General features: G+C 48.9%; 1 long non-coding RNA gene across 2 annotated transcripts in view; it reads left to right on the forward strand.

Annotated features, from left to right (window-relative positions):
- LOC144755759 (uncharacterized) overlaps positions 1-27,232 on the forward strand; it is a 246,395-nt gene that overhangs the window by 14,988 nt on the left and 204,175 nt on the right. For both annotated transcript variants that reach the window (XR_013594965.1, XR_013594964.1), the window contains exons 2-3: positions 17,905-17,997; positions 18,085-18,156. This is a non-coding gene — a long non-coding RNA (uncharacterized LOC144755759). The remainder of the gene's footprint in view (positions 1-17,904; positions 17,998-18,084; positions 18,157-27,232) is intronic.

The following is a 27,232-nucleotide window of genomic DNA, read 5'->3' on the forward strand; positions in this document are numbered from 1 at the left end:
AAACAGTACATGAAAGTCAATGCAAAAAGCAAACCCCAGTCCAGGGCAACGAAGAAAAGTTCAGCACAGCAACTGCCGAAGGGAAAACAATCCTCAAAGAAGAAGGCAGGAACATCCACGCCGCACCGTAGGGACGTCATTTGGGATCAGATCCTGAAAAGAGATACAAAGCCGTAATACACGTCCATCATATACAGGAACATGTCAAAGAAGGGTGGGTAGAAAAAACAAGTCAATGATAACATTTGAATACAGAGTAATTCTGGAACATTCATCAGTAAGTATAATGTACAAACAATGGGTGGGATAATCCTCGCCTCCTAGTCCTTAATAGAATTGAAAATTCTTGTCACGAATGTTTGCAAATTTTGAATTCTATGTCAGGACAGGAGGCTCCGATTATGCTTGTTTAAAGCTCATCCACCACAACAGAAGCAACAGTAGCAATAGGCATTAAAATAAAAAAATTTGAAAACAGAATCCGTTGACCAGTCAGCAGCCTTCATAATGTCCCACAAGGTGACTCCCAAAGAGAAGGCCTTAGACGCCATGGCCCCACGGGCAGAATGAGCACCAAACACAGATACATCAATGCCAGCTTCCCCCATAAGCCACCGTACCCAACGAGCCAACGTGGCCGGGGTAACGGGGCAAAAGGGTTTTTGCAATGCAATCAATAATTGACCTTGCATATCAGAGCAAAGAAGAGAAGTACTCACCTCATAATCTTTAAGGCATTGGACCACACAAAGGTAAGGACGAGCAGGAAAAGAAGGGTAAGAAATGACCTCAGTATTGGTCTTAGTGCGCCTGGAGAGGCGAAATGTAACACCCTCAGGAGTGAAGCTACGTCCAGCTAAATCCAAAGCACGGACATCCGATACCCGTTTGCAGGAAAGCAAGCACAACAACATAGTAAGTTTGGCCGAAAGTTGTTTCCGAGATAAGAAAGAATTGACCGGCCAGGCTTCCAAGAAGCGCAAGACAACTGAAACGTCCCACAAATAAACATATTTGGGACGTGGAGGAGTAGCCAGACGAATACCTTTGAGAACCTTAGCCACTAGGGGATGTACTCCAACAGGTTTTCCATCCACTGGAAGATGACCCGCAGAAATAGCGGACCGGAAATTGTTGACCGTGCGGTACGCCAAATCAGAAGAAGATAGAGAAGCCAAAAAATTGACCATCAAAGAGACATCAGCTGATGTTGGATCAACTTGCCGTTGAGCACACCAATCACTCCAACGTTTCCATGAACCTCTGTAACGTTTGTGAGTACCTGGGGCCCAGGCGTTGCTGAGAAATCTGGTAGCGTCCGCAGAAAGGCCTGAGACCGCCCAACGTTCCCCGAAATCTGCCACGCTAGGAGAAGGAGGGAGCCCGACTGAACCAGGGGATGCGGATTCTGAAGCGGATCTAACAGGAGATTCCACTTCTGAGGAAGAAGGAATGGTATTGCACAAGCCATCTCCAGGAGAACTGGGAACCATGGCTGAGCCCTCCACAGAGGAGCGATCAGAATCAACTCCGCCCGAAAGCGTGTCGCATAAGCCAGAACCCTGGGGATCATCATGAATGGGGGAAACGCATAACATAGGGACGTCGGCCACGGTTGAAGGAAAGCATCCGTGGCCAGAGCCTCCAGATCCGGTCTCCAACTTAAGAATTGGGGAAGTTGGGTGTTGAGACGTGACGCAAAGAGATCGATCAGACAAGGGCCCCAAGCCCGAAGAAGCTGGCGGAACACACGAGGGTGGAGTCTCCAGTCGCTGAAGTCCTTCAGATACCTGGAGTTCCAATCCGCCACAAGATTGCGACAACCTGGAAGGTACTCCGCAATAACTGTGATCTTGTGCTGAAGACAATAATGCCAAAATTCCTTGGCAATCTCCGCCAACAACCTCGACCGAGTCCCTCCCAGTTTGTTGATGTAACGTACTGCTGATACATTGTCCATCTGGAGAAGTATGCAGCAGTGGGACTGAAGAGGCGACAGGCACTTGATCGCGAACGACCCCGCCAGCAATTCCAAACAGTTTATGTGGAGGGAAAGTTCCTGGGGAGACCACCGTCCCCCCGTCGAGATCGGGCCGCAGCGGGCCCCCCAGCCCCAACGACTGGCATCCGACTCGATCACAATTTCCGGAGAGGATCCGAAAAGAGCCCGGCCGTTCCAGGCTTCCATATGATCCAGCCACCATTGCATTTCCGACTTCGCCTCCTCCGAAAGAGGAATCTGATCGGAATATCGGAGGCCCCGTTGAAGATGCTGAATCTTTAGACGCTGCAGCGCACGGTAGTGCAGCGGAGCCGGGAAGATCGCTTGCAGGGAAGACGCTAAGAGACCGACAACTCGTGCTAACGATCTCAATGACACAGTCTGACTCGAGATAACGGAAGTCAATTCCCGTTTGATGTAAAGAATCTTCTGATGGAGCAACAGAAGCTGACAAGTAAGGGAGTTGACCCTGAACCCCAAGAAATCTATCACCTGAGTAGGATGTAGCACAGACTTGGGAACATTCACCAGAAAACCGAGGGACTGAAGTAGGTCGATAGTCCACTCCAGATGGGACATTAGCTTGACAGGACAATCCGCCACAAGGAGGATGTCGTCCAAATAGATGATTAAGCGAACCCCGCGAGTGCGGAGAGACTCCACAACCGGACGTAACAGCTTCGTGAAGCATCAAGGTGCTGACAAAAGGCCGAAGGGAAGAACCTGATACTGATACCAAGTCCCCAGCCACTGGAACTGCAGAAAGCGGCGATGGGGACGGAAGATCGGAACAGATAGGTAAGCGTCTTTGAGGTCCAGACGAACCATCCAATCCCGTTCTCGCAGGAGATCCCGTAACAGACGGATGCCCTCCATCTTGAAGTGACGATAAACCACTCCTGCATTGAACTCCTTCAGATTGAGCACTAACCTCGATCCCCCTCCCTTCTTCTCCACCAGGAAGACTGAGCTGGCAAAACCCTGAGGGTGGCGCACGGTCGGCACAATTGCCCCTTTCAACTCCAGAGACCTGAGTTCCTCTGTGATGAACTCTTGATTTTGCTTTGAGAAATGAAGGGGAAAAGGAGGATGGGACTGACGCAAGGGAAGATAGAACTCGATTTTGTATCCCTGAACTGTCTCCAGCACCCATGCATCGCTGGAGATTGAGCGCCAATTGTGTAGAAAATGGCGAATCCTGCCCCCCAGAACAACACTGCATGCAGGAAGAAGTCTCACCTGAAGTGGCGGAATCCTGATATCCGCCGGAAGCTCCACCGGAACGTCCCTTCTTATATTGACCACGTCCTTTTCTGGAAGGGTAGAAATTTGAACGTTGGGCATAGCCCGAATCTTGCTGGCCTCCTCTATGGGGACTGATATCCACGCTGAGTGGGTGGTTGTTGACCACGGCCGGACGAGCGTCCCCTAAATCGTCCGGCACTGCTGAAAACCGGACGCATGGCCCGCTTCAAAGATGCCTGGGCTTTGTCAATGCTGCTGAAAGTACTGACAAAATGAGTGAGCTCCTTCAAAAAGGGTTGCCCGAAAAGGAGGCCCTGAGCCGCAGCCCCTGCCTCGGAATCTGAAAGTTCTGCCAATTTTGGGTCCAACTTGAGGAGAATGGACCGACGACGCTCACTAGAGAGCGCGCAGTTGGCGTTACCCAGCTGACAAATCGCCCGCTGCGCCCATTCGATCAACTCATCAGGGTCAACTGTGGATGAGGATCCCTTGGCCATGAAACCTAAATCTAAGATCTTAGTAAGAGGTCCCAGGAGGTCCAAGACCTTGTCCTGACAAGCCCGCCAGGACCGATCCAAACCCTTCTTGGGGTCCTTGGTAAATTTCCTCAAGTAGGTCAGCATGGAAGGGTCGACCTCAGGCATATCCGCTAGGTTATCCGCCAAATCAGGCCGAGGACATTCTGAGCGGAGACGCGCACGAACATCTTTATCAAATGGTTGACGGATATGTTGCTGAACATACTCCGCCACAGCCGGGGAAGGGAGCCACGCAGTGGAATGAGGATGCACAATATCTGCAGGCTCGAAAGTCAAAACAAGAGGATGACTGGGCGCATCTACAAAATGTTCCTTACATTTTTTCTTCTTTGGCGGCGGAGGAAGAACCTCAGAGGATGACGAGGAGTTCTGGTCATCACTGTCCATATCACCTGGAAGAGTCTTAGATTTGGAAGAGGATAAGGACTGCGCCAACCTGCGAAAATCAGAAGAATGGGGATTGCCAGGAGATGAAGAGGATTTCTTCTACGAAGGCACCCAACCCTGTTGCTGCGCATATGCAGTCAAATGGCGCTTAAGGGGCGTGATGGCGCGTACAAGCGCCTTATTCATTGAATTTTGAACCCCTTTGTCAAGGGCCTCAACCAGGTCCTGCTCAAGGAACTCTGTCCCCTCTTCCTCATAGTCACCATCATCCTCATAATAGTAGGTATCACTCATGGTACACAGGTAGTGTTAATTCAAAATGCCCACAAGGTGACTAAAACAATCAGGTATGCCAATGGCAGAGTCTGAGGGAGTGAAAAAAACCTCTCAGCAAGCAAGACAAAGCAGAAAAAACTGCACCAAAACTGTTAGAGGGTGGAAGGAGGGCTTGCTGTCAATACAAAAATGCTCACTCTCGGCAAAGCCTATGCAAAATATGTCAACCGGGACTTTTTCCTAAGCTCCGGTGTCAAGGGAACAGCTGCGAGGCTGTGGGCGTGTGCGTCCTCCAGACGAACCTTCAATGCCGGCGCTGCACCGGAAACAAATTCCAGACGCGTGAGGAATTCATGTGCGGTGACCGGCGAGCCTCTCAGCCCGGGAACAGCTCGCGCAAGACGCGCGCGAGGCTGTTCGTCCCCAATACTCCACTCCACAATAAAAACGGGACACAGGCGGCACGCGCCCAGACCCTGGGAGGTGACACACGCTCCCTGCCGCAATGCCTACCGAGCACCAGAGACGCGATGAGAAGGCAGTAACAGCGCGACAGAAGCGCACAACAAAGCGGCAGACAGCGCGAGCAAAGCGCTAACAAAAGCAATGCAAATACAACAAGTAAGCAAGTAATATAGAATGAAAGCACTTAACTGGCTGCGGAGCAGCAAAGAAAGAGGAAGTGGGATTGTCTACATGGCTATTTATAGTACAGACTCTATGGTTATGACCCAAGTGTTTCTGGGTAATGTAGTTTTTACATGGCTGCTGGGCATTTCTAAATAAAGAAATGAGACTAGCATAATCGGAGCCTCCTGTCCTGACATAGAATTTAGTAATCACGTATATAACTTATGTTAGCTGAGCTATCATTATTTGACTCAGGCGCCCGACAAAGGATCTAGTCCCTAGGCCATACTGTCCCCCTAAATGTCTCTCAATTAGGCCCATACCCTCATTCCACCTGCTCAAGCGATTCCTCAGGAGCACCCTCTGCTTCACTCCCCGTATTGATTGCCCCTGTAGGGTATGCACATAGCGGTTCCCAAATGTCTCGAGGGCGAGACGTGGTTGAGGTGTTAATGTACTTGATCTGTGGCTTGCAAGTTTGAATAATCGTAAAACGTGTTGTCGGGGTAATACCTCCCCCTTTTGTACAGCTTTGCCACAAAGCACAGCATATAACCTGCTGGTCACATATTCAGTTACCAATATGACGGTGCTGCCGCCTACAAGATGTAAGAGGGAAATTAAAAATGGAAACGTGGTACAAAAAAAAGGAACAAAAGTGGGCAAGGTCGAGTATGTTCTGTATGCTGTTACCTCATCCAAGGCAGTGCTGACGGAGCAACAGAACATTGATGGGTAGAGGGGATTTGATCTTTCCATGTCTTTTTCCATATGAGATGGTGGTATCATGTTACTGATAATTTCCCTAATATCGTTCGATAACTTTATTTCGGCCACTAAGAGCCATAAAAGTACAGAATAAAACAGTACATACAGGATAAGATAATAAATACAAAGGCAGTAAAAATAGAAAAAATACAGGTTAAAATATAATTCTGTATCAAGCTAAGAATAAATTAAACATAAATTGTATTATCGAACACAGACATCATATTAAAAGGGTGGGAGCTACTGGGCAATAGCCAAATTAATCAGGTTCCTACGTCTGTACCACATAGCATTCAAAAAGCGTGAGACAGCAAATACAATGGGCGGGTGAGTGTCATATTTAAGCACTCGAAAAGCTTGGGCACACTGGCAGAAGCCTAGGTTCCTACAAATTGCTAACACCCAATAATTCCGAGCAGCCTGATAAGCTGGACAGAAAAAGAAAACATGAATTTCATTTTCCAGGGGGGATCCGCATGCGGGGCAATCCGTGCTCTTATTAGCATCCCATTTACAAGTAAATGCCTTTAGAGGCAAAGTGCCCATCCTAAATTGCATGTATAATTTCCTGACTAAAGCAGGGTGTATCAGGTCTAAGAATTCCTCCCTTTTATATTCTGTTTTAACTTGCAGGAATTCGGTAGTCAATCTTCCCCCATCAGTGCTCGCATGCAGGGATGCTAGGTTATGTTTCCTAAAGTGAATGAGCAGATTAGCTTTAGATAGCTCCAAGCAGGTTACGTCAGGGGTTTCCCACAATTCCGGTAGGCCAATACGATTGCAGATAGACTTTATGTGGGTCAGCCACTGGATATTCTTCCTTCTCAGAGAATCCCAAATGTCCCTGAATTCGTTCTTGTAACACACGAGTTAAGGTACGGACCATAATCTCTTCCAATATGCTAGAGGGCGAAATGTCATTACCTCCTCGATGGGGAGTAGCCCCAGATCGAGACGAAGGGGTACGAGAGGGGTGCTCACCGGTAGGCCCAGTATATTTCTCATAAATGTGTGTTCTACCTTGGATAGACTGGTAGATTTCTGGTGACCCCATAATTCTGCCCCATATAAGGCTGCCGCTCTAGCCTGGGCGTTATAGATTTCAATTACTGGGGCCGCCGGTTTGAACTCAGACTCTCTGTGCAATCTCTGGATCCCCCCACCACTTTAGTTAGCTTAAGCACAGCTTTCGTCAATTGCGAATCCCAGTCGAGGTGTTCACCCAGGGTGATGCCCAGGTAGTCGAAGATCTTAATTCTCTCCAACGGGGTTCCACCCAGAAGGGGATGCGGGGGGTTGAAAACCATGAACCTGGTTTTGTCAAGGTTTATCTCCAGACCCTTGGATACACAGAAGTCGGCAAAGCCATCCAGGGTTCGTTGAATGCCCGTCGATGTCTTGTAACAACACCAGAGTGTTGTTCGCGAACGTCAGAGCGGGCACTCGTCCAGTGACTAACCTCGGAGCATCAATATCTTTAACTCCGAGAAGATGGTTAATTAATCCATTGATATACAAACAGAACAGAGTTGGAGCCAAAACACATCCCTGGCGTACCCCTTGGTTCACCGGAAAGCGAGCAGTCAGGTCACCCAGCCTACCACACCTGACCTGCGCATAAGTACCAATGTGTAAGTTAATTAGGACATTCAGGAGGTAGTGTGGGAGGCCCAGATCGAGTAATACCCCCACAGTTTGGTCCTGGGAACCAGGTCAAATGCTGACCGCAGGTCCACAAAGATCATGTAGAGGCTGCCACCCTCTACAATCACCATTTTCCAATAAAGGACCTGAAGTCTAAATAGCTGGTCCACTGTTGATATGCCCCGCCTAAAACCAGCCTGGAAAGGAGATATTATCTTTTTCTCTTCCATCCAGCTCTGTATTCTATCCAGAATAGTCCCGCCCATCAGTTTTTGAGTAACGTCTATCAGCCTAATAGGCCTGTAATTAGACGGTTTAAGAGGGCAACCTTTTTTAAAGATAGGAACTATTTTGGCGCCAGGGTGATGCCCAGGATTCATGCCATTGAGTATGGCATTATAGAGGACACATAGGTACGGGGCCCAGATTTTCGGTTGGGTCCGGAAAAGATCTCCCAGTAACTTATGTAGACCGGGCGCCTTGTTCGGAACCAGCTTAGAAATAGCCCCTTCCACCTCCAGAAGCGTAATCTCCCAGGCCCCCTCCAGTCGATGCTCGTGGAGGAGGCATGGGGGAGAAACTGCTGAACCATCTTCGGGCGGAGAAGCATATGAAGCCTTAAAATGGGCTTCCCAAACAGCTGCGGCTATATTAGGTTGGTTAGCTTGATTGCCCGCCCTGCTTCCACAGCTGACAATTGTCCAAAAGGATTTCGAATCCTTTGCCTTAAGGGCAATTCTAAGTTCTTCCCATTTTCCCGCCTCCCACTCTTTCCTTCCCCTCTCAATAACCCGTTTGTAGAGGTGCCGTTGGTATATAGTCCTTCTCTTGTCCTGTGATTTTACCGCTTGGATCAAGTCCTTTTTGACTTTCCTACAAGTGACGTTGTACCAGGAGTGTGCCGAAACAGTTTTAGGCCTAGAACTTCCTACCGGGTTACAAATCTCAGCTAGGTTCAGGCGGAGCCCCCGATGAATATTCAGAGGCTCGTCTCCGAAACCTGGGTCTGGAGCGTAGGCCTCCCATTTGCCCATGTCACTTAAATACGCCAAGGCCCTTTGATATAAGTCTGCAAACTTTTTTGGGGATCCTAAGATCTGTGGCCATTTGACTCTCCTTCTGTTGTTAGATAATAAAAGCGGAGGGTCTGTATTAAGGTCATATCCAAATTTGGACAGGCCCAGACTCCCTGGTTTCAATGTCAGGACCAAAGGGTTGTGGTCACTGTCATCCCTGGTATATATCTGAAAATCCAGAACCAGCCCCCAAGTTCTGGGTTCCACCATGATATAATCAAGAATGGAAGTATGGCCTACTCTGTTAAAAGTCATTCGTCCTGGTCTGTCCGAGTGTGTCCGTCCGTTGCAAGCTCTAAGGGAAGAGGAAATGGTGAGAGACTTTATTTGGAGAACCAGTGGAGTCCAGGCTCTAACTACCGGGATCTGTGGTTCAGGGACATGCCAGAACTGGTCCTCACCGTCAATGCCCTCATCAGTTACATTAGTGAGTGGCTCATACTGGCAGTTGAAATCGCTGCCAACTATTAAAGTGGTAGCGGGGTTAAGGATCAGGATGAACTGCCTGAGTTGGTCAATAACGGCAGACTCCTTCCCGCTTGGGGTTGGTCGCCAATAGATATTTATCAAAGCCGTTTGTCTGCTGTCTGGGAGAGTAAGGAGAACACACTGGACATCCAGCAAGTCGGTGGTAATGGGCACTGCCTGAGCCCCCAAATGGGTGCCTACCCAGATGTTGAGTCCCCCAGAGGGTCTGCCCCTGCCCCTCGAGGTTGCCGGAATATTAAAGATGGAAAACCCACTCCTCTGGATGTCTCCTGGAATAGGCAAACATCATTTTCCTCCACAAAGGAGCCCCACTCGGGACACAGCAGCTTGTTTTTAATCCCGGCCACATTCCAAGAGAGAATTTTAATAGATTCCCTTGGCTCCCCCCGCCCTGTTTCCTTTTGGGTTGTATCAGAGCGTACCTTGGCGTTGTTCCCACTTGGCAGTGATCCTGACTCCACGAGTTCTCCTTCACGAATCCCTTCCTCTTTGACCAGGGCGGCTAGGGAGCTAGTATTCACCTGCCTTAGTGGTTGAAAGGGGCTGGTTGGTTCACCAGGCTCCTCAGCCCTGGCCCCGGTATCGGGTTGCGGAGAATTGAATCGATTATCACATGCAAACAAAACCGCTACACTCAGGGTTTGAACTATCTCCTCTAACTGTCCTTCCCAAGTCCCACCCTCATCCGCCTCTAATGCTGGATTGCTAGCAACCCCCAAGATTATTGATTGGGGAGTACCAAGTGCTGGAATGACCCTAAGATTCTCACTGGTTCCCCCCCCTAACCGTACGCCAAGGGTTCTTAGTGGGAAAATGGCCCCGTAGGAGACCAGTAACATTGGTAGGGGACCTGGAACTATCAGGTCCAGGACATACGTCAGGTGTACCCTTCCCTTCAGCAGAAAAATGTTGGGGGGTTGGCTGTCAGTCAAGTTGGTCCAAGACACTAAATCTATTGCTCAGAGGGAGCCAGTCACTGCTTGGGATATTAAAGTTATTTCCTACACAGGAGCCTTGGGGAACCTGAGTCCCATGATCCCACAGATCGAAACCTCCCCGGGACGGAAACCCTCTGGGAACACTAGGGAAGGGGTAGAAATAAGTCAGAGGGAGAGATTGAATTTGCGTACCACAAGTGGCCAAGGGACAATTACATATGTGGTCCACCGCCCTTCCACTCCTGAAATGAATAACTACACAGTCACCCTCTATGCTTTTCACCCTTGACCCTACCCAGTCCACGCGACATGCAAAGATGATTTCGCTAGATGCGTGGGGGGATAATGGTCTGTTGGAATTCAACCAGTGGATGCACTTATTTTTAAGATCTCCATAGTCTTCCCTTTTCTCCCAGTCCCGGGGTGGAACCCCGGCAAGGACTATTACATACGGGGCGGACTCGGGGGAAGGTCTAGACAATTAGGTTCTACAGCTAAAAGGTCACGGCCATTACCCCTGGTTGATAAAGCTTGAAAGTTGAGCAACCCTCTACCCCCTCATTCACGTTGGAGCTGAACCCTACCCGATTTCTGCCTGCAGTATTTTCCCTCGACTGGATCATATGGCCCCCTCCCACCACACTTTGAGTAGTCATACCAGCTGAATTGTTTGTAGGAAGGCACGCAGGAGGATGAGAGAATACAGTGTCACACTCTTGTGGCCCAACAGTGATAGCATTTGGATCATTAACCTGTGGAACAGCCCCCTCCCCAGGGTCAACCAGGTGTTGCTGTTCTAAGCATAGAAGTCTACTTTCTATAGCAGTAAGCCTATTATACAGAGGGAGGCAGGACTTAGTGTGGGTGTTTTCCAGTTTGGCCCAGTACTCAGCCCCCAGTTCCGTGGGGCGTCCAGCTTCGGGGGCCAGTTGGATCAATGGCACTTGTTCGGTTCTAAGGTCAGTGACCAGACTGCCATTGATTGGTGACATTTGTCCATCCCGAACATTGGTACATTTCTGGACTTGAGCTTTCCTTCTATTTATGGAGGCACCGCCGCGCTTCCTATTAGTAGTGGTCACCGAAGGATCAGGGCCCGATTTTGTGTTCGTAGCAGAGCGAGTCTGCAGTTTCCGGGGAGGCGAGCTCAATGTGTCAGAATTGTGGGCAGGGGCGCAATGTACACTAGGTGCATCATCTTCAATATCAGATAAATCCGGAAGTCTAATTTCGATTTGGACCTGGTGAAAGCCCTGATTCCCATTGCCTGAAGGAATAATAGCAGAGGGTCTTTGTAGGATAGGCGATGGTACCTGCGCCAGAAGTCCCAAGGAGGAACGTTTGTCGAAGGTCGGGTCCAGAGAAAGCCTCCTTTCGGTTATATCAATTTGGTGGGCCAACATAGAGGATGCCCTAATAAGGAATTGGTCCATGGTGCCTACAAACGACCCCCCTAAGTGTGATCTTTCCCCTTTTCCTGCTTTGGAGCACGCCATTACAAAGTTTTAGACAGTAACTCCCGGAAACAACGAGAAGAAAGTACATGATAAGATGAAGAGCAGACGAGCAGGCAGGGTGGGGTTATCTTTGTGGTGACACCAACTTGCACCAGGGTTGTAGGTGAAAAAGGGTGGTCCCGTCCCATCCTCGTTCGGCCTCGAACGGGCTCAAACGGGTCCGCCTTTGGACCGGGCTTCGACTGGCGCGCATCCGCGCAGCGGAGTCGAATGCTTCTCTAAATGCTGGCCTGGTGCAAAGAGGAGGGGCGGAGCGGTCTCCAGACGGCCCCCGCGGCTCTCTGGGCGTCGAAGTCCTCAGGCAAACTGGTGAGTGGTAGCCACAACTGGCAGGTACAGCGCAGCGACGCAAGAAGTTATAATGCCGGCCCGGCGCAGAGAGGAGGGGAGGGGCGGTCTCCAGGCGGCCCCCGCGGCTCTGTGGGCGTAGAAGTCCTCAGGCAAACTGGTGAGTCCTGACTCGCTCAGAAGCGGTCGCTCACCTCGCTCCCTGCTCCCGTGGTATCGTAGCGCTTGACTTCTCATTGCTGCCTTTACCACTTGCATTGACTAAATTGTATTGACTGCTTGATTGTGTATAATACCTGATTGTGTATAACAGCGCTTGCTCGCATTGTCGGATATTGCATTTGATTGCCTTAATAATTATCGTAGTGCTTTTCGCATAGCCCACATCGCGCTTAATTATATTCTGTTGCCTGTGTGATCTAACAGCGCTATATTTGAAAGTCTGTAATAGCGCTATATTTGGAGGACTGTACCCGATTGTGCCGGTGCCTCTGCCCACATCCTGTTTCGCTTTTGTTTGGCCGACATTTTGTTGTTGTGCCTCCCAGCCAGGCTCTCCACCCCGCTCCCGCCTCCCAGCTGACCCTCCCTCGCTCCGCCCCCTCCACTATCCACTTATGACAGACGCATTTGCGCGCAGCATTCACGCGCAGCGGACGCGCCCCATGCGCGCCGAAGGTGCGCCAAAGGTAAGCCCGTCTACGCCCGTCCACGCCTGGACCGCGCCCAGCGCCAAACCCCCTGTTCCCCGCAAAATCCAATCCACCCGCTTAACGTACGACGCCGCCACCCTCTCAGCACTCAACCCCGGCCGTCTCCCAGACTGCTACCAAGCCGCCCCTGGACACACCCATGGACCCTTCACCTGCCACTCCTGCAAGCTCGACTGCATCAGGACCCACACCAAATCCACAAACACCACACAGAGCTCCGACACTAACCACCTGAAGTGCATCCTGCTCAACACCCGCTCAGTCCACAGACACGCCATTGAACTCTGGAACCTACTCGACACCACATCGCCGGACGTCACCTTTCTCACAGAAACCTGGATGAACGCCTCATCAACGCCCGACATCGCCATAGCCATCCCGGACGGCTACAAGATCATCCGAAAGGACCGCATCAACCAAACAGGAGGAGGCATCGCCATCGTCCATAAGAACACCATCCGCATCACGACCAGTTCCGACGATAACCTCGCATCTGCCGAACACCTTCACTTCCAGGTCCACACCGACCCCAAGTCCACACTCAGAGGCACCCTCATCTACAGGCCACAAGGACCCCGCACACAATTCAGCGAAGACATCACTGACTTCATCAGCCCACACGCCCTCCCCTCCGAGGACTACATTCTACTGGGTGACCTCAACTTCCACCTGGAAAAGAACAACGACAGCAACACCACCACCCTTCTAGACAACCTCGCCAATCTCGGACTCAAACAACTCGGTGACACCCCCACCCACTATGCCGGGCACACGCTCGACCCAATCTTCACCTTCAGCAAGCACATCTCCTTTAATCACACCACAGCTCTCCACTGGACGGACCACAGCTGCGTCCACTTCAACTACAATAAGACCACGACCCACAACCACCCTCAACCAATTCCCCGCAGAAACTGGAACAAAATTACCACCGACCAGCTCCTCACATTACTTCACCAAAACCCTCCTGCCAAATCATCGGACCCAAACCAAGCAGCCACCAACCTCACACAATGGATCACCCACAGCGCTGGCGAATTAGCACCCTTGAAAAACCATTAAATCAAGCAAGGTAGCAAAAAAGCCCCCTGGTTCAATGATGACCTTAAGAAATCCAAGAGGATCTGTCGCACCCTCGAGAAAGCCTGGCGAAAAAACCCAACCACTGACAACCTGACCACCTTCAAGAACGCCACCCGCAAACACCACCAACTGATCCGATCCACCAAGAAATCAACACTCATGGATCGACTCGACAACAACGCCCACAACAGCAAGGAACTATTCAACATCGTCAAAGAGTTTACCAACCCCACCGCCGGCACCAACGACATCACTCCCTCCCAAAACCTCTGCGACTCTCTAGCCTCGTTCTTCCACAACAAAATCGCTGACATACATAACAGCTTTGGAGACCAGTCCACCCCACCCACCTCCGAACTAAAACCCCCCTCCAACAACCTTTGCGCCTGGGACCCAATCACCACTGAAGACACCATCCGCCTGATGAACTCCATCCACTCAGGATCGCCAACCGACCCCTGTCCCCACCACATTTTCAACAAAGCAGACTCCATTATCGCACCCCATCTCCGAGACGTCATCAACTGCTCCCTCAACTCCGCTACCTTCCCGGAAAGCTGGAAATATGCCGAACTCAGTGCCCTCCTGAAGAAACCCACAGCAGACCCCACTGAACTTAAGAACTACCGCCCCATTTCGCTCCTCCCATTCCCTGCCAAAGTCATTGAGAAAGTATGTATGTATGTTTGTATGTTTGGATATATATAGCGCTTATAACCCAGGGGTCTCTAAGCGCTTTGCCTTGGGAACCCGTCTTGGCTTTTCCCTGTGAGATAGCCCCTACAGAGCATCCCCAAGGTGAAAGCCAGGCATCCCGCCGCGGGGGGCCGTTGTGGAGATTAAGCAAGCTTAATGCCCAGTGTTGCAGAGTGTGAACCCATGATTAGGTCAGGCACCGAAGCGAGAATTATCGGGTCCGTGGACATTTGAGCTCGAGACCCTGCCGCGTTGGGAATTGAACCCTGGTCCCGGGTCTGACCTCTGCTTCAGGGTCTGCCTGCTCTAACCAGTGAGCCACACTTCTCCAACAGTCAGCTTGCCACCTTCCTCGAATCCAACAAATCCCTCGACCCTTCACAGTCCGGCTTCCGAGCCAAACACAGCACCGAGACCGCCCTCATCGCAGCAACAGACGACATTCGAACTCTACTGGACAACGGAGAAACAGCTGCCCTCATCCTACTTGACCTCTCCGCAGCCTTCGACACAGTCTGTCATAGCACCCTTATTCAACGCCTCAACAACGTCGGAATACAAGGAAAAGCATTGGACTGGATCATCTCGTTCCTCGCAGGAAGAACCCAGAGAGTCCGACTCAACCCTTTTAGATCAGAGGCCACCGAAGTCATCTGCGGCGTACCACAAGGATCATCACTCAGTCCAACCCTCTTCAACGTATACATGAGTCCCCTCGCATCCATAGCACACCAACACAACCTCAACATCATCTCCTACGCAGACGACACCCAGCTGATCCTCTCCCTCACCAAAGACCCAAACACCGCCAAAACCAACCTACACGAAGGGATGAAAGAAGTAGCCGAGTGGATGAAGAACAGCCGTTTAAAACTGAACTCGGCCAAAACGGAAGAACTCATCTTAGGATCATCCCCCTCCGCCTGGGACGACTCATGGTGGCCACCGGCCCTGGGAAACGCACCCATACCAACGGACCACGCACGTAACCTGGGCTTCATCCTGTACTCCTCCCTCTCGATGACCAGACAAGTCAACGCCGTCTCATCATCATGCTTCAACATTCTACGTATGCTCAAAAAAATCTTCCGCTGGATCCCCACCGAAACAAGAAAGACGATCACCCATGCACTGGTCACAAGCCGACTGGAATACGGAAACACCCTTTACGCCGGAACGACAACCAAACTACAGAAAAAACTCCAACGCATCCAGAACGCCTCAGCCAGACTCATCCTAGACATCCCCCGCCATGCTCACATTTCCGATCACCTAAAAGACCTCCACTGGCTCCCCGTCAACAAGAGAATAACGTTCCGTCTCCTCACCTACGCACACAAAGCCCTCTACAACCTAGGACCCGAATGCCTCAACACGCGCCTGTCCTTTTACACCCCCTCCCGCCAACTACGATCGTCCAATCAAGCCCTCGCCGATATTCCACGCATCCAAAGATCCACCATGGAGGGAAGATCCTTCTCCTACTTAGCGGCCAAGACCTGGAATTCTCTCCCCTCCGACCTCTGCCTTACACAGAACCACCTCTCCTTCAGAAAACAACTAAAAACCTGGATATTTAATAAGTAAAGTACCCCCCCTCCCTCAAGCGCCTTGAGACCCTCTGGGTGAGTAGTGCGCTATACAAAAACTTGAACTTGAACTTGAGTGTTAGCGGCAAGTGGCAGGTACAGCGGGAGACGCAAGAAGTTTTAATGCCGGCCCGGTGCAGAGAGAAGGGGCGGGGTGGTCTCCAGGCGGCCCCCGCGGCTCTCTGGGTGTCGAAGTCCTCAGGCAAACTTGTGAGTGGTAGCGGCAAGTGGCAGGTACAGGTCATTTCCCTAATATCACTATAAGCATTACCTGCAGCAAATGCAAATGCGTACTTTACCCTACCATTCTTAGACCTTCCAAACAGCGTATTTAAAAAAATTAAAAGATGCCCCGTTGGCCCCGTTGGCATGCCTGGTTTAACAACTTTTTCTATTTACTGTCACCTAGACTTCATGTTGTATGCTATTTGATTTATAGAGATATAGCTAAACTGCAAACAGTGAGATGATATGCTATCTCTTTATTGTTCTCTCTTTAAGATTCAGAATGTGAGCGCTTACAATCTCTAGCAGCGACAGCAGCCTTTATTGATTCAAGTCCATAGTATGTTTGGCCCCTGCTTCAAATACCTATCTGCATGCCTAATACCTAGTGATAATTGTAAATATCTATTGAATTACAAGATGATCACAATAAATGTTTTATTGTCCGATGGTTCTCCAACATAGAGCACTTAAACAACCTGCATCAAAGGTGATCCATACTGTTAAATATCTATGTCTACTTTCAGCATATTTACAATTACGTATGTACAGGATTCATTTACTGTTGGTCATGTTACTATTCAGCATTGCCAGCATTTTGTATTTTGCGTTTCCTTATTATATTGTCATTTAACTTTGTCGACAAGGAGAACGGACAATATAACTCTCTCCCTTGTTTAAAGTAACTGATGGTGACAGATAGACTTCAAGTCGGAACTAATCTCAGTTTTCTCATGATCTAACTTGTACCTTATGTGAGATTTAATTACTTTCCTAGTCAAGGATGGCTTATTCAATTGACTTTTTGCTTGCTTTCACCATCCCAAGATGGCCGATCCAGATACTGTATGATTCCGACTGATCGGATCACATGGTCTGTCTCGACAAATCGAACTTTGGCGTCCTAGCAAAAAGAGTTTTTTCGTTGATTGTGTCCTTTGATTCACATTTTTCAATGGACCTTCTGTGTCATGGATGATTTTAACGGTGACTACGTTAAACCCATATTGTCTGTTTAGTAATACTTTGAAGCACCATTACAAGATGGCCGACACACTTTTAGATCGGTGTTATTCACTTCCGGGTCACATGGTTTAAATAACCAACCCGGCGTAGATTCTTTTATCGAGGTCATCGTGTACGTTTGAGACCACGAATCGCTGACAGCCTTTGCTGGAGCACCAGATTTAGCAAGTAAGTTATGCCAGCTGCCACGCGCCTTTGCAAAGCGATTTCTAATTTTTTTTTAAAACGCTAATATTTTGTAGATTTAATTTTCTCGGTGTTGAGGTAACTAGTCTTAAACCACTTGTCGATTACGCGGCTTGTTTTCTAGAATTCTGTTCGACAAGATTCGATTTACGCTTTTGATTGCAAGAATCTTGTACAATCAGCGCACATAATCCTAATAGTCTGACAGTATTTCGTTTATGAAATATGTACGTCAATGAAGGTTCAACTATATAGTCATGAGTCGCATTATCTCTTTCATTGTACAATCTCTTAAATGTCTCTGAATCTTGGTTTTCCGGTATTTATAACTGCGATTGTGCCATGTGGTGTTTAACCATATATTATAAAGTAAACAAGTGAAAAACACATTATTTGATAAGTGCTCAAACTCGGATATCTTGACTAAGTACCTCTCATTTATCAATTGTATAATCATGTTCGCTTCAGTCTCATTGGGCTTAATAAGGGCAGCATCCATATGTTTTTTCTTATATAGCTATGAACTAGTTGCCATTTATTAAAACAGTTTCTGTGAATAATAAACATTGTATATTATTCACATCTAGATCATAAGAATCTGACGCTTACAGTTCATTTTGATTGGACATCTCTAACACCACTGCTGGAATAATACAAAGTGGTCCTGTTCTGTCTAACAGGTAAATGATCTTTTGCTATCACTCAACAAGCAATTGACCGAGACTATTAGTTAGCTCTCACACCGTGTTATTAATCTTGATTTTTAGGTATATCAAATACTATCAGAAGATAACATCTATTTCAGAGCCTCCTAGGTCTCTTGCGAACGCCGTAGTAAAGTAAGCTGTTCAGTCATACATTGTTGTAATATAATCCTTGTGTTAGATACAATTACCAGAAATGAATTGGAATGTCATGTCTAATCAATGAATGTAACTGTGGCCGATTTATGTGGTTGTACACAAGGTCTAAATAACATGTTTGATGTTGGTCAAAGTAAAGCTTTTCTATTAGCAAGTTATTTACTATCACATGATTACATCAGTGAGTATCAATTTTCATAAAATATAATCATGAAAAGAATGATGAACCACGACTCATCGCTAATCTTAACAATAACATCTGAGTCTAATAGATGTGTGTAATATATCTCTGACAACTGTTTGCATATTATATTGTCCTGAAGAAGGTCCCAAGGATCAGTTCCATCGGAGACCAAAACGTCGACCACCCAGTCCTTCTCTTTGTTTATGACTAAACCTTTCCAGATGATTTTTTATTGAATTTGAAGAGATGTCATCTTTTTATTAATATTTGATTGGACTGTATTGCAAATGAATTATAGGTTGTTGTTTTCACTTTTCCTTTGTTCATTTGTTTAGCACTGTATTTCAACTTTCAATGTTGACTTGTACCCTGATGATTGATTAGGTATTCTTTACATAAAAATATTTTTTCTAAAAGAATAATCCCTTTCTCTACCATATAGAGTAGTCTCTCAAATTATTAGATTGAATGTTTTTAATAACAACATTCCTCAATTCACTGATTTCATTACGTGGTTAATTCCTCACATTTTCTGTGATTAGTCTGAACACAGAATCACCATCTTGAACAATAACTAACTCAAACGAAGTCCCTTGCTGGCACTCTCTTCATGATTAGTTGGATCAATGGCACTTGTTCGGTTCTAAGGTCAGTGACCAGACTGCCATTGATTGGTGACATTTGTCCATCCCGAACATTGGTACATTGCTGGACTTTAGCTTTCCTTCTATTTATGGAGGCACCGCCGCGCTTCCTTTTAGTAGTGATCACCGAAGTATCAGGGCCCGATTTTGTGTTCCTAGCAGAGCGAGTCTGCAGTTTCCGGGGAGGCGAGCTCAATGTGTCAGAATTTTGGGCAGGGGCGCAATGTGCATCATCTTCAATATCAGATAAATCCGGAGGTCTATTTTCGCTTTGGACCTGGTGAAAGCCCTGATTCCCATCGTCTGAAGGAATAATAGCAGAGGGTCCTTGTAGGATAGGCGATGGTACCTGCGCCAGAAGTCCCAAGGAGGAACATTTGTCGAAGGTCGGGTCCAGAGAAAGCCTCCTTTCGGTTATATCAATTTGGTGGGCCAACATAGAGGATGCCCTAATAAGGAATTGGTCCATGGTGTCTACAAACGACCCCCCTAAGTGGGATCTTTCCCCTTTTCCTGCTTTGGAGAACGCCATTACAAAGTTTTAGACAGTAACTCCTGGAAACAACGAGAAAAAAGTACCTGACAAGATGAAGAGCAGACGAGCAGGCAGGGTGGGGTTATCTTTGTGGTGACACCAACTTGCAATAGGGTTGTAGGTGAAAGAGGGTGGCCCGGTCCCGTCCTCGTTCGGCCTCGAACGGGCTCAAACGGGCCCGCCCTTGGACCGGGCTTCGACCGGCGCGTGTCCGCGCAGCGGAGTCGAATGCTTCTCTAAATGCCGGGCCGGTGCAAAGAGGAGGGGCGGGGCGGTCTCCAGGCAGCCCCCGCGGATCTCTGGGCGTCAAAGTCCTTAGGCAAACTGGTGAGTGGTTGCGGCAAGTTGCAGGTACAGCGTAGCGTCTCTCGCGAAGCGGGAGACGCAAGAAGTTTTAATGCCGGCCTGGTGCAGAGACGAGGGGCGGGGCGGTCTCCAGGCGGCCCCCACGGCTCTCTGGGTGCCGAAGTCCTCAGGCAAACTGGTGAGTGGTAGCGGCAAGTGGCAGGTACAGGTAATTTCCCTAATATCACTATAAGCATTACCTGCAGCAAATGCGTACTTTACCCTACCATTCATAGACCTTCCAAACAGCGTATTTAAAAAAATTAAAAGATGCCCCGTTCTGCAATAGGGTGCATCTTTTTGCTACTATGGTAATTTTACTTTTAGATATGCCAATGGAGGCAACATTTATTCTGATACCCAGGGCCGGATTGGCCGTTGCGGGCACCGGGCAATCCCCCGGTGCACCGCAAGGGTGGGGGCTGGTTTTGGGCCCCTGAGGGCCGTTTTTGTTACAGGGCCGTTTATGCAGCTTAGCTGCAAAATCGGCCCTGTAACAAAATCGGCCGAAAACCGGGCCTGACAAAGAGCTCAGCGGCACCCCCAAACCCCGAGGGGGGGAAAGGGGGGCCGGTCGAGCACTTTGCCGGGGCCGGTTTTGGTTCCCAGTCCGGCCCTGCTGATACCTGGCCTCTTTTCTAGTGGCTATGTCTCATGATTTATCAGCATCCACACACGATTTCGATCAAGTTTGGGGTTGGCAGAGGTGGGCACACCTTTTGGGCTGTGCTAATTTTTTCCCGTCTGTCTTCCCACCCAAAAGGAGGGGAGACAGGAAGGGTGCCTGCTCCTGATAGCAGGAGAGGCTGGGGGTCGCATTACAAAGGCGGCAAGGCCTTTGAATCTCCCATGGCACAGATGGCTGGGGAAGGTGTGACCACCTTTGTCCAGGAAAGGCTTTGTTTCTGGGCTCAGGGAGCAAAGGCTCCCACCCCCGGGGTCCAGAAGCATGTCTTGTGGTGGCAGGCTGGTGTGTACCAGTCAGGAAACCCACCAAAGGCTGGGCATTTTTCAGGTGGCATCTCTAAGATGCCCTCTGAGTGCATTGTATAATAAATCCCACACTGGCATCAGTGTGGGTTTATTATGCTGAGAAGTTTGATACCAAACTTCCCAGAATTCAGTAAAGCCATTATGGTGCTGTGGAGTAGGGGTGGGCGGAATTTGCGGAGTTGCTCTACACAGAATTCCACGAAACGGCAAGAAATCTCCACGAACACGCAGAATTTCGCTTGATCGCTGAGATTTCTTCATGCGCCCATTATGTAGGGTCTCACTCTCAACAAGACAAACAGACGCATGCTCACATGGACACACACATGCATAGACACAAATACTCACACTCACACAGTCATACATCTGCACACTGCTAGTCACATGAGTGTTTCCTCTTCACCCTCAATCCGCTCCCCGAGCGGGCAACTAAAAGCCGCTCTATGGCCTTGATGGGAACCATCCAATGAAGAAGTCTCTCATCTGCATGGGTCCACTGTGAGTTGCCTCCCTTCCCACTTGGTTTCCTCTACCAGCCTTCTCTCCTGGGGCGGTCCGGCTATTCCCATAATAGTAGTAGATCGGGTGCATTTTACCTGGTAAAAAAGAACGCCCTGGCCAATAGAAATGTAATTACACCTCTTTTGTCGCCCTGTCATTAATTGACGGGTAGAATGAGGGGGCGGTCGGGGCTCATATCTGTTGTCTCACCAGTTGTCTTCTGGTGATTTTCTGTGTGCCGCCGCCTTCGAGGTGCCGTATTTATACCGCCATCCCTAGCAGGGTTGCCTAGGGAGAGCTGCCTACATTGCTGGCAACTGCTTTCTCCTGGCTGGCCAGTCCAATGTTGTCTCCGGTCTTAAAAAAATAGAGATTTGTCTGGGAATAGTTTAGCAGAGTAGATAAGTTTGGGTTGGGTCAACAGCCTCCAAGGTGGAAGTCTTCCCCAGATGATGTCCCCGGGTTCCTCAGGTTCGAGCCCAACACTATGTTCCCTGTAATCCCCTGACAGGCTCAGCTGGTGAGGGAAATGGGCAGCGGGGACGGCCCCCTCTCACAAGTCCAACTTCTCTATGTCACAGTGTCCCAGGGTCACTCACTCCAAGAGCCCCCTTTGTGCCCACTCTTCTCTTCAGGGCACTTTGTCCGCGCTGCAGCCTCCTGGTCTTGTCTCCCCTCAGCGCAGCAACGAAGCACCCCTCCCACCGGCCCGCCGGATTCCTCTGTAAGTGCTTCCTGTTCCTGGTGCCCCCGAATTCCGTTCCCCCGTGGATCGCGGAAGTTTCAACATTTCTGCATTAAGCGCGGAACACAGAAATGCCGAAATTGCACAAGTTCTGCGAGCGGAACGGAATTTGCTGCCCACCCCTACTGTGGAGTTCATAATGACAAACTCCCAGACCATATATTCTTTATGGCTTTACTGCACTTACAATGTCTAAGAATGGACTGTAGGGGTACAGTGCTCATGAAACTCACCTATACCATAGGAACTGGGTTGCAGGCATGGCTCACTTTTATCTGCAACAAAACACGCAGCCTGCAAAGGCAGTGTGTGTTTGTTAATGTACAGTACCCCTAAGGGTGGCACAATATGTGCTGCAGCCCTTAGAGGCCTTCCCTGGTCACAATGCCCTTGGTACCCCTGGTACCTTTTAAAAGGAACTTACATGTGGCCAGAGAGGTGCAAATTTGGGAGTACAAGGGTACAGTTTTGGGAAGAAAACATGCCCTGGGAACCTGATTGGCAGAGACCCAGGGCACATCAAGTCCAAGTGCATCAGAGATCTGGCAAAAGTTGGGGGGTTACTGCAACAGAAACCCAGCTTCCTACACCTGGCAGCAAAGTTGAGCTTCCCCGGCACTTCAGTGTTGCTTTATTCTTGGCTATTAGCTCCTCGATATCCTATCTTAGGTCTGCTATTTTCTGGTCTGGTAGTCTGCTTATTCCCTCCTTTGAATCTAGCTCTATCCCTTGGTATGTCAAGCATGTCATGGGGCTTTCTGTTGTATCATGCGCCAGAGGTACCCTGAGATGCTCTGTTCAGGATTTGAATTGTTCCACCATTACTCTGCATTACTCTGTGTCTGGTGTGCTAGATCTAGACCTCTCTGTTTGGCATCATGCAATTAAAATATATCAAGGAATTTCTTGGGGCATATTTGCTCTTTAACGGCCAAGAGAACCAGGCCTGCCAACCTAATCTAACCCGCTAATATAGGTGGGTCACGTGGGGAAGGCCTAATGTATTCTCTGGCTGGCTTGCCATTCACCCCACCCAGTGTGATGCTGCCTCCCTGTGCCACAGTTGGGTCTGCCTCTGACCGCAACGAATTGTGCATCTCTGGCCCTTGGGTGTCTGCTTTGCCCCTTCTTGTGCTTTGGACCCCTGAACACCCTGATGGCAGTCTGTGCCAGCCCTGTCGCACCTAACCCAGCAAACTTCTCTTTACCCAGGGCCGCATGACCTGACCTAAATCATGCGCTTGCCCTGGCCAAAGTAAGGACTCAGCCACGCAAAAGCTGGGGATGGGGAGGCTCCTAGGCTTTCTGTCCCATACCATGGCCATCATGTCTTTCAGTACCAATGAGGGCAGAAAGTACTGGGCGTGTCCAGTGGGTTGCACTAGTGATGAGCTTGCTGCGTTGACCAGCTGAACCTGTGTTCCATAGTTGGCTATACCATGAGATGTGTCCTGCTGGGCCCCTGACCCATGCCGGAGCCTTGTCTCTGCTCCCTCCTGGCATGCACCACCACTTTTGGCATGCATACTGCACTCTGCGCTCGCCTGGTGTGACCCCCTCACTTTGCAAGATGCATGTGTCTTACTATCCGCTGCAGAGGATCCACCCTGATGCGACCTTCTGTACTTGTCGGGCAGCACCGTGAAGGCTCCATGGGCCCACTGGGTGTCTGCTGTATCCGGACCCCACTCTCTGCTGTGCCCTTCTTCGCTTTCCACTGGTGAGGGTGTACACTTGAGCCTGCGTGGGTTAATCAATGTGGCTGCATGCCCCCTTGCTGACATGCCCCTTGAGTCTGTGCTGCTGCTGGTGCTCCTTCCTCTCTGGGGCCTCTCTGCCTTCTCTTCTCCCTACGTTCGCTACTCCCTGGGCTCCTGCTGCTGCTAGACTACTCTCTGTGTCCCACACTGGTATGGTGTTTCTGTGCCCTCTTGGGGGGTGGGTGCTCTCATCAGGACTCCTGCTGCTGCTCCTGCTCCTTCTGCCATGTGGCGGCCTTTCCTTTGCTTACTTTGCTGACCCTCCAGCCCAGGACCTGCTCCAGTAACCATAGGCTCCCATGCAGGTGCACCGCTACCTTCACCTGTTTGAGGAGTTGCTCCACATTCGAGTCTCCCTGGTTCCCAGGTGCCTTTGGGATTTTTGGGCGTTTTGCCCCACCGGCTGGGAGAGGTTGGCTTCTTTTGTTTGCCCTCCATCTGCATGGCCGTCTCTCTGGCCCCCTCCCTGAACCTTGTGGACTTCTTGCCTGCCCTTTTCTCTGCTATGTCCCCCGAGGGCCCCCATTGTGCTGGCCCCCTTCTTCCTCTGGTCGTGCTGTTTAGCGTGTTCTGTGGTATTTATGGGTCTCACCAGTGTTGCAGCTCTGCCTCCTGCCTGTACTGTCACCTTGGCAACACAGCTACTGCTGGTGGTTTGGAGGGGAACGGGTGGTTACTATGTGCACTGCCTGTCTTTTCAAATATCCAGGCCTAAGACAATCTCAGAGCCTTACCAAAAACACTCTTGTATGGGCATCGCTCAGCACCAAGTAGTTTCCCCAGCATTTGTTCTCCTCGGGGTCCTCAAGTCTGCAGATGGCCACCCCTTAAGGGGAGTCTAGCTCTCTGGTCTTTCCCTGTTCCTCTGCTCTTCGGGCAGGAAGGTAAATAACCAGACCAAATGAGAGCAAAAAGCTGCTTTATTATGACAGGTATGCAGATCAACATATTACAAAATAGTATTCAATGTCTCACTAATACATAGTATATCCTAACCTGGAACACGGGATCCCGCTCGGCCGCAAAGCAGTTCGCTAGCACTACGATTCACCCTTACAGGGATATTCAACCTATGGGAGTATACTCGCTCTAGCACCAGCCAGCGGGATGTCCTGATGGAAACACCACTCTGTTAGCTTTACTGAGCTCACATCTCCCCGGCTGGAACAAAGAGCCCACAACAGGGACTCTTACATTCAACCTGGTCTCGAGCCCGGCCGGGTCGGAAGTATCACCGGCTTCGCGACCTTTTCTGTCTTTTACCTCAACTATACAGCCCTGAGGAGTCGCATTGCTATGCGACGAAACACGTGTCGGCTGGCTGCAAAAGACATTAAATGAAGATATCTCTCTAAAGACATTGTGGTTTCTCTGACAGCTGTGACTTAATTGTACATGTGTCAACCAGGACACTGAAAACATTGTATTACTCTCTTGTTGTGTGCAGTGGGTACCTTGCTTTTGTCTCTTAGCGTTTTGTTCCTTGAACACATGCCTTCAAGGGGTTATAGGAATTATCCTCTCACCTACTTGCACCACCTCCTATCTATTATATTCCAAAGAACCTTTGCGTTAAATATTAGCTGAGCACCCAATATTTCCCTTACTCCAAAAACCCTGTCCTTTAAGCTATTTAGTATATTCTAACCCCCCACCCTAAAGCCTTCCCAACTGTCAAGATGCCAAGGATAATCCACAGGAGCCGACGATGATCCCACTGCCCCTCCGCCTCAACCACCACTCGAATGAAATCAAAGTGACGTCTAAAGCTGGGGGGAAAGGGGAAGTGGAAGAGAAAGAGAGACAGCCTCTGTTCAGAAGTGTAGCTACTTCCTCATCAACGGTCCTTTAGGGTTCTCTGGAATTTGCACCTAAAAAGAAGGCATAATATAACATACAACCAAATTTATACGATAAACCTAATGCCTGTTCTTGAATATTCTGAAAGGTTCTTACCCATAAGACCTAGGCTATAGCTCCTCTCTTAATTGGAAGTTAGTAGTCATATAACAGTTCCTGCATAAAACACAATGTCAGTCAGTATACTCTATAACCAAAATTTTGCTCCCACTGACCCTCTAATGTTTCTCTCATTACCTGATACTGTTATTTAAACTAACTCGTTTTGCTTCAATTGAAATCTCTGGGTACTGTGGAGTTTTAAGATATCACCTTTATTATGAATTGACCCTTGCTATGAGTAAACTAGAACTGAGAACGGTAATAGTCTTAATAACAAAAGTTCTGCTCCATGCATTGAGCGAATTAAAAATGCTTCTGCATTCCGGTTTCCTACCGTTGAATGTCGACAAAACATCTTCCAAGTTTTCCTTCACTGGGACACGATTTTTCTATCTCTTAGCTGATAGTAACATCCTTCGTTGCGCATGCATTATTTATTTCCCCAAATTCTCCGATGTCTTCAAAGAACACAACAACTCAATAATTTCTCAGCGTTCCGAGCGTGAAGAGAAGACGCTCCTTCACTCGGACACGGTTACAGTTGAAGTGCCCGGTTCACCTGTAGTGCGCGCACCTCGTTAGCTCTGCCGCTCTCGTGCCCCGAGACGCTAGAACGGCAACCTGACCTCAGCCGTGTCAAACCAGCTCCGCCATTTAACACCCGGAGGTTCCTCAACACGCACAAGCATTGTTTTAGAAATAGTAAAGAAACAATGTGTTTCCTTCTCCATCGCGGGTATCTAGCTTTTGCTTTTGAATATGGGTTTTCCTTTACTCTTGTGCTCACATTGTAAGTTGTAGCCACTGAAGAACCGGGTTGTAGAACCCAGCGGCGCCAGGGACACGCCCAAAGTCTTCGGGTTCTCCTGTCTTGGCAAACAGAGACACGGAATACTTCTAGGTGGCGTCAGAGATATAATTTATTAGCTGCAGCTAGTAACAGTAATCTCAGCAATACAACACGGTGTACAACTCAAGAAACTGTTCAATTTTCATAGAGCAAGACATCACCTTTTATACACAATATTCTCATTATAAATGTACACCCACTGCGCAAAATTCTGACCAATAAGACACATTTTCTAACTGAGTATCACATTTAACAAAAACCCAATTTACAGTAACCCAACCCAAAAGGTAATTATTAGGAATGTCCCAAATTCAATTTCCACAAGCCGGACAAACCCATAATTGAAAGCACTACCCATGTAATGAAAAGTCGTAAGGAAAGAAACAATTCAGATGTTGATTAGCATAAGATATGTGCAAGGAAACTAAAAGTTAACGAGGTCCTGAACAGTGATTGAAAAACTCAGACAACGATCTACTAGAGAAATTGGCTTCGTGAAGGGTCAGTTTCAGGTGAAGAGGTCAGCGTCCTGC

This window comes from Lissotriton helveticus, chromosome 5_1, assembly GCF_964261635.1.
Source record: "Lissotriton helveticus chromosome 5_1, aLisHel1.1, whole genome shotgun sequence".
Lineage (NCBI taxonomy): Eukaryota > Metazoa > Chordata > Amphibia > Caudata > Salamandridae > Lissotriton > Lissotriton helveticus.